Source organism: Chrysoperla carnea (assembly GCF_905475395.1).
Source record: "Chrysoperla carnea chromosome X unlocalized genomic scaffold, inChrCarn1.1 SUPER_X_unloc_139, whole genome shotgun sequence".
Lineage (NCBI taxonomy): Eukaryota > Metazoa > Arthropoda > Insecta > Neuroptera > Chrysopidae > Chrysoperla > Chrysoperla carnea.
The window spans coordinates 17,501-26,504 of NW_025408088.1; the positions used below are offsets into that span (position 1 = coordinate 17,501).

The 9,004-nt window shown below is 28.6% G+C and overlaps 3 non-coding genes across 3 annotated transcripts in view; all 3 read right to left on the minus strand.

The window, feature by feature from the left end:
• Positions 1-1,678, minus strand: part of LOC123303791 — a 4,577-nt gene extending 2,899 nt beyond the window's left edge. The window contains exon 1 of the ribosomal RNA XR_006535877.1: positions 1-1,678. This exon is cut by the window's left edge and continues 2,899 nt beyond it. This is a non-coding gene — a ribosomal RNA (large subunit ribosomal RNA).
• A 635-nt stretch (positions 1,679-2,313) lies between these two features.
• LOC123303792 lies at positions 2,314-2,468 on the minus strand. Its single transcript, XR_006535878.1, has one exon. It is a non-coding gene; the product is annotated as a 5.8S ribosomal RNA (ribosomal RNA).
• Positions 2,469-3,421: 953 nt separating this feature from the next.
• On the minus strand, positions 3,422-5,578 carry LOC123303793. The gene has a single exon (XR_006535879.1). It is a non-coding gene; the product is annotated as a small subunit ribosomal RNA (ribosomal RNA).
• Between the last annotated feature and the right edge of the window lie 3,426 nt (positions 5,579-9,004).

The window sequence follows — 9,004 nt, forward strand, 5'->3', positions numbered from 1 at the left end:
TAAGCAACCAACGCCTTTCATGGTATCCCATAAGCGTCAATTTTGGCGCTTTAACTCTACGTTTGGTTCATCCCACAGCGCCAGTTCTGCTTACCAAAAGTGGCCCACTTGGCACTCTGATCCATATATAAAAAATATATTCTCATAGCTTCACATTATAAATAATGTTTTTAAGCAAGCTAGAGATCTCACCCATTTAAAGTTTGAGAATAGGTTGAGGTCGTTTCGGCCCCAAGGCCTCTAATCATTCGCTTTACCGGATGAGACTCTTATATAATGAACGCCAGCTATCCTGAGGAAAACTTCGGAGGGAACCAGCTACTAGATGGTTCGATTAGTCTTTCGCCCCTATACCCAGTTCCGACGATCGATTTGCACGTCAGAATCGCTACGGACCTCCATCAGGGTTTCCCCTGACTTCATCCTGACCAGGCATAGTTCACCATCTTTCGGGTCCCAGCGTGTACGCTCTAGGTGCGCCTCTATTATAATATAATCCGAAAACTAAATTATAATAATATAAGACGCCCTAGGAGTGCGATATTTAATACATAATATAAATATATCCTCCTTTTATCATTTATAAAAAAATATAAATAATATTTACTTTCATTGTGCCTTTGGGTTTCATAAAATTTATAAATATTTCGATGAAAAAATATTTTATTCCCAATGACTTGCGTACATGCTAGACTCCTTGGTCCGTGTTTCAAGACGGGTCCTGAAAGTACCCAAAGCTATATCGTCGCTGACAGATAAATTTTTAATAAAAAAAAATGAGCCAGTTCATTATCATACACCTACTGACAGTTAAATAGTATCATATAACGGCATAAAATCCGTATATATAATATGTTTTAATAAAAAAACCTATTTATACTCGTGGTGGATCTGAACGCGTTAATAACGCGACTCAATATCAATTTATAATTAATACCATCAAACAATTAATCAAGAAACATAGGCGTTTAACATACACAAAATATTATCAAAAAATAATATTGTACATTAATCAACGCACCAATGCCTATAGATTAATATTTAATGGGTCGCAACGTCCTACAAGATGAGAAGTGCATACCTCGTTATCATACAATTAACAATATACAGCAGTGCATATATTTTTACTAAAAATAAATTCCTAATAAAAATTTTTGTCACATGCTAGTACAAATTGGTTGATTAACGATAAAAAGTAAATGAATCTCATCTTTCGACCTTTCGGGTTTCTCAGGTTTACCCCTGAACGGTTTTACGTACTCTTTAACTCTCTCTTCAAAGTTCTTTTCAACTTTCCCTCACGGTACTTGTTCGCTATCGGTCTCGTGGTAATATTTAGCCTTAGATGGAGTTTACCACCCACTTAGAGCTGCACTCTCAAGCAACCCGACTCTAAGGAAAGATTCACCTATCATCAATAATAATCACTACGGGCCTGGCACCCTCTATGGGTATATGGCCCCATTCAAGATGGACTTGGATGTATTATATAACAATAGGTTTATATTGAATCTTCCTAAACACTACATTCCCCAAGTGTCTGTTTATCAGCCACGGGGTTCAGTGCTGGGCTTATCCCTGTTCGCTCGCCGCTACTAAGGGAATCCTAGTTAGTTTCTTTTCCTCCGCTTAATAATATGCTTAAATTCAGCGGGTAATCTCACCTACTCTGAGGTCGTAAAAGTTTTTAGAAGTATTAAAACAAAAATTTTTTTTATATATTATGTTTTTGTTATATTTTATAAGTAAACAATTTTCTTAATTATTCATACTCAAATTTTTTTAATATTATTATATAATATTATTTTTATATTTATCTAAAGAGAAGAAAATAAAAAATAAATAATTATATATATTAATTTTTTTCGAGTATATTGAAAATTTTATTACAAATAAAATATTCCATAACAAAATATTAATATATAATATTTTTGTTTATTCTTCTTTATTTAATATTTTAAAAATATATTATTAATATCATTTATTATTAATATTATTATTAACATAAAGTTTTATAATATTATATATAAATGATAAAAAATAATATTGATATATTAATTTAAAAATGTCGACAAATAATAAAAAATATATAAATTTTAAATGCTATTAAAAACATTTTATATTTATTTTTTTCTTATATTTGGCGTAAAACATTCATATATAAATAATTTTACATTTCTTTTATAAAAATTTTATTTATCAATTTAATTAAATATGAAAAAATAAATTTTCTTTTTTAATTATTGATAAATTTCTTTTTCATAAAAAAAATTTTATGTAAAATAATCTTTTATTATATTAATATAATGTATACGACCCTCAGCCAGATGTGGTCCGGGAACAGTATCCAAGGACCGCAATGTGCGTTCGAAATGTCAATGTTCATGTGTCCTGCAGTTCACAAGTTGACGCGCAATTAGCTGCGTTCTTCATCGACCCACGAGCCAAGTGATCCACCGTCCAGGGTAATCTTTTTAAATTTTAAATGTAAGTATTATTATTAATAATAATCTTTATTTTTAATATAAAAAATAAAATTATTAATTTATATATCTTTATAAATTCTTTTAAAATAAAAAAATTTTTCTAGAATATAAATTATATATTTTATTTTAAATATATATATATATAAATTAAAGATATTATGGTATTAATAAATATATACATAACATTTTTGATATTTTTGTTAGTGCTAGCTAGATATAATAATTAATATTTGGTATATTTTATAGAAATGTATTTATTTTTTTTTTATAAATTATTTTCTACATAAAAATATATATAATATTAATATGGTACAAAACAAATGGGTTTGTTTTTTAACATAATAACTTTTAATAAAAAAAAAGAAATATCAAGACAAAACATAAAGAAATTTAAATTTGAAATAAATTTTATTCTTTAAAAAAATTTTATCTTGTGTTTTCTTTATTTTTATTATATAACATAGAAAAATAAAAATATAGATTATATCAATTATAATCTTATTTTATTTTTCTTAATAGAGATTATATACATATAAACAAATAATTTCAATATATTCTATTTTTAATTTCACTTTTTTATAAGAGAAATTATTTATAGATTTTATTAATAATTATTGTTTAATAATAATAATAATATTGAATATAAAAATATTTTATATGTAACAAATATATTATTAATATTTATATAATATTCTCTATATTATATGTATAGATATATTATGTGTATAAAAAAAGTTTGGCGTATTACTTTAATATGATATCATAACCAAAATAAATCTCTTTTAACACATAATTACTATTATATATTTTGAGAAAATTACATATTAATATGTTATTTTGTTAAAAAAAATATTTCTTATCAATAATATTTTTATTTTTTGGAATATTTAAAAACAATACAAAAAATATAAATAAATATATTTTATATATATCGTTAATGATCCTTCCGCAGGTTCACCTACGGAAACCTTGTTACGACTTTTACTTCCTCTAAATGATCAAGTTTGGTCATCTTCCCAGCAACATCGGCAATATCAGAAATATTGCCGCGTACCAGTCCGAAGACCTCACTAAATCATTCAATCGGTAGTAGCGACGGGCGGTGTGTACAAAGGGCAGGGACGTAATCAACGCGAGCTTATGACTCGCGCTTACTGGGAATTCCTCGTTCATGGGGAACAATTGCAAGCCCCAATCCCTAGCACGAAGGAGGTTCAGCGGGTTACCCGGACCTTTCGGCCTGGGAGGACACGCTGATTCCTTCAGTGTAGCGCGCGTGCGGCCCAGAACATCTAAGGGCATCACAGACCTGTTATTGCTCAATCTCGTGCGGCTAGAATGCCGCCTGTCCCTCTAAGAAGAATTATTTGTACGCCGGCAGTAAAAACCACATCAAAAAACTGCGTACCCATACACCATAACATATGCAACATAAAGCACAATATATACAAAATATAATCTTGATCGTTAAATCTCAAAAATACATGCATATATAAATACAATACATAACACACATGAAAATGAATGAAATGGGAAACAAACAGCCGATGGGCCTTGAGATGCCGGTAAAGTACGTCTATTTAGCAGGCTAGAGTCTCGTTCGTTATCGGAATTAACCAGACAAATCGCTCCACCAACTAAGAACGGCCATGCACCACCACCCACCGAATCAAGAAAGAGCTCTCAATCTGTCAATCCTTCCGGTGTCCGGGCCTGGTGAGGTTTCCCGTGTTGAGTCAAATTAAGCCGCAGGCTCCACTCCTGGTGGTGCCCTTCCGTCAATTCCTTTAAGTTTCAGCTTTGCAACCATACTTCCCCCGGAACCCAAAAGCTTTGGTTTCCCGGAAGCTGCCCGCCGAGTCATCGGAGGAACTTCGGCGGATCGCTAGCTGGCATCGTTTATGGTTAGAACTAGGGCGGTATCTGATCGCCTTCGAACCTCTAACTTTCGTTCTTGATCAATCAAAACATTTTTGGCAAATGCTTTCGCTTCTGTCCGTCTTGCGACGATCCAAGAATTTCACCTCTAACGTCGCAATACGAATGCCCCCATCTGTCCGTATTAATCATTACCTCGGAGTTCCGAAAACCAACAAAATAGAACCGAGGTCCTATTCCATTATTCCATGCACACAATATTCAGGCAAAATTTGAGCCTGCCTTAAGCACTCTAATTTGTTCAAAGTAAACGTACCGGCCCACCTCGACACTCAATTAAGAGCACCGCGACGGGATTGCAATTGGGGGCTGCCACCGCTCTTAACGGTTAAACACTTACGACAAATTACATAATAAAAAATATATATAATGCATTAAATAAATAATAACACTAAAATATACTTTATACATAATCTGTACCACCCACCGGTAGGACGTCCCACATAACATGCTAGTTAAACAATGCGAGCATTGAACCAACAGTGTAGGACACAGATTCGACTACGAGCTTTTTAACCGCAACAACTTTAATATACGCTATTGGAGCTGGAATTACCGCGGCTGCTGGCACCAGACTTGCCCTCCAATGGATCCTCGTTAAAGGATTTAAAGTGTACTCATTCCGATTACGGGGCCTCGGATGAGTCCCGTATCGTTATTTTTCGTCACTACCTCCCCGTGCCGGGAGTGGGTAATTTGCGCGCCTGCTGCCTTCCTTGGATGTGGTAGCCGTTTCTCAGGCTCCCTCTCCGGAATCGAACCCTGATTCCCCGTTACCCGTTACAACCATGGTAGGCGCAGAACCTACCATCGACAGTTGATAAGGCAGACATTTGAAAGATGCGTCGCCGGTACGAGACCGTGCGATCAGCTTAAAGTTATTCAGAGTCACCAAATTAAACGATGCAAATTAAAATTTACACCGATTGGTTTTGATCTAATAAAAGCATTCCTTCCATCTCTGGTCGGAACTCTGTTTGCATGTATTAGCTCTAGAATTACCACAGTTATCCAAGTAAATGTGGGTACGATCTAAGGAACCATAACTGATATAATGAGCCTTTCGCGGTTTCACCTTAATTTGGCTTGTACTGAGACATGCATGGCTTAATCTTTGAGACAAGCATATGACTACTGGCAGGATCAACCAGGGAACTATTTGTATTTATAATATTAAATATATAATAATATACATGATATTTTTGTTTTCTTATTATAAGAAAAAAAATTTTCATACAATAATTATTAATATATAATAATATTATTACAATTTCATTTTAAATATCAGATGGTCTCACCCATTACTGATATAAATTTTTTTTTTTTTATATCTCTATTGTTTTAAAATTAATAGAAAAAACATATGAGATATATATATTATTATTAATTTTTTTTTTTTTCAAATATATATTTTATTATGTCATTTATATAATTTTTTTGCTTTTACAAAAAGAAATATATAACATGTTATTCATAATAAATATTATTGAATAAAAAAAAAAAAAAATAATTATGATTTTTGTCAGACCATCACCAAATGGGTCTTAAAATATTTCAAACATTTTCTCATACTCGTCGCTAGATTGAAAGCGTCATTTATTTTTTAATTTTATTTAAAAAGTTAATTTTAAATAAAAAACGTTATAATAACACTTAATATTCTCGCTTGGTATGAGGTGAGTCAATGTAATATTATTTATAAAAATAATTTTTATATAAATATTGTGTGCTCATATGGGAGTGTAAAGTTTAAAACTTATAACCCATGAACTTGCTTTGACAAAAAAATTTATATGTTATTCTATTTATAATCAATAATTTAATAAAAAAAAATTTTTTTTTAAATATTGATATAAAAAGATATACATATAGAGGTTTTTTTACAAAATTCTCATTAATTTTTTTACAAAAATAATAATACAATATTTAATATCAAAATAATCCAAACTGATTACCATCCAGACTATTATCAATATATATAAGATTGTATTATTATTCATTTCAATACATATTTATTAAAACTGAGATAAAATTTCATATATTAATAAATATGCATGTGTAAAAAAAAAAAATTTTTATATAATAATTGAAAATGTTTTTGCTATTATTTTGTATACATACATTAAATAATTGATAACAATTTAATACAATGTACACCTAAAAAATAATAACAGCATATACATATTCGAAACATTACTAGCAAAAAAACCAAAATACAATATTAAATATCAAAATAAACCAAACTGATTACCATCCAGAATATTTTGAGTATATATATATATAATTTTGTATATTTTGCGTTCATGTTAATAAAATATATAAATGATACATATTTGAAAAGTGTTATTCTTCTTTCTGTTTTTTCGTAATATCATGGTGTCCATAGACATGCAAAAGCGTCATACCAAGCCATATACATACCTACACCACCTTTGTTGAATGATACACGAACAGTATGAAAATTAAACAACATATTCAATATCATTTTATATTATACTAAAATAAATGTTATTCTATTAAGAAAGTGTATATTTTTAAATTTGGCATTCATTACATAGTCAAAATACAATAATAATATAGATGATACATATACGATAATTGTTATTTTTCTTTCTGTTTTTTCGTGATATCATGGTGTCCATAGAATTGCAACGACGTCATACCAAGCCATATACAACTCTACACCACCTTTGTTGAATGATACACTTAGAGTATGAAAAATAAACAAATTATACTATATCATACTATATCATATATGTAAGACTGTTGAACATAATACCACAAAATACACTATTTCATATAGATATACATTCATTCTTGTCAACATAAAAGTACGTTATAAATGATACATATACAATAAGTTTTATTCCTCTTTCTGTTATTCCGTAATATCATAGTGTCCATAGAATTGCAACGACGTCATACCAAGCCATATACAACTCTACACCACCTTTGTTGAATGATACACGGACAGTATGAAAAATAAACAACCTATTCTATACCATTTAATATCATACTAAAACATGAAACAAATGTTATTCTATTAAAAAGTGTATTATTTTATTATATTTAGTATTCATTACACAGTCAACATACATAAATGATACATATACGATAAGTGTTATTCCTCTATCTGTGCATCCGTAATATCATAGTGTCCATAGAATTGCAACAACGTCATACCAAGCCATATACAACTCTACACCACCTTTGTTGAATGATACACGGACAGTATGAAAAATAAACAACTTATACTATACCATACTATATCATATGTGTGAGACTGCTGAACGTAATACCACTAATACACTGTTATACATAGATATACATTCATCTCATTAACTTACACGCACTATCCATCATATATATTAAAGACATTACACCCGGTGCTTCAAACTCAAAATATGATAATGTTTAAAATGGCTTTAAACATCATAAACTTTACAGAATAATCAAAATTTAAAGAAAAAAATTTTAAAAAAAAAATTTTTTTCAGCTAAAAATTTTTATTTTGGGACCAAAAAAATTTTTTTTTGCTTTTATCATATTTTATTAAATGAAATTTATGCATTATAATAAATTATTCAATAAACATTAATAATTATAATAAATTATTAAAAAATTTTTGGAATTAATGCAAATTTTTAGAAAAAAATGTATATTTTTTTTTTATATACAAATCGTACATGTTATATTGCGACAGGGTACCGGTATAATACATGTGATACATATGTAGATTTTCGAAAAAATTTTTATCCTTTTAAATGGTCCTAAATACTATATAAAGGTAAAATATATAGAATTTTTCGGGATTCATTAAAAAATTTTAGGGAAAAAATTTCATTTTATTTTATATACAAATCGTACATGTTATATTGCGACAGGGTACCGGTATAATACATGTGATACATATGTAGATTTTCTAAAAAATTTTTTATCCATTTAAATGCTTCTAAATACTGTATAATGCAAATATATATAATAATTTACAGAATTAATACAAAATTTTTATTGTACAAATTCACATTAATAGTTAATTGGTTAAAAAAAAAATTTCAATACACAATGGGAATCAGGCTATTTTATTGGAACTTATTTATAATTAATTCATAATATATTTTTCTATATAAATTGATTAATTGATTTTACATTCACCGTGTAAACGTATACACCATTCAAGTAAAAAAAAAAAAAAAAAAAAAAAAAAAAATTATTATTATATTCTAGTAATACATAATAGTTATTCGCTAAAAAATATTTAATAGACAATAAAAATCTGACTATTCTGTTGTGAACTTATAAATTATTGATTCAAAATATATTTCTCTACCTAAATTTATTAATTGTATACACGCCCCCATGTACGTTGTTCAAGTCATATATTATTTTGCATAAGGATTACAAATAAATATTATATAATAAATAAGAGTTAATAAAAATTTAAAATTTATTATCCATTTTAAATTTATCAGCTAAATAAATATTTTTACATTCTTTTAAATTATTACTTTTTATTGTATTAAGAGTATATATCTAGTTTTATTAATCTTAATCCTTTTACAAGCACTAATATTATTTAT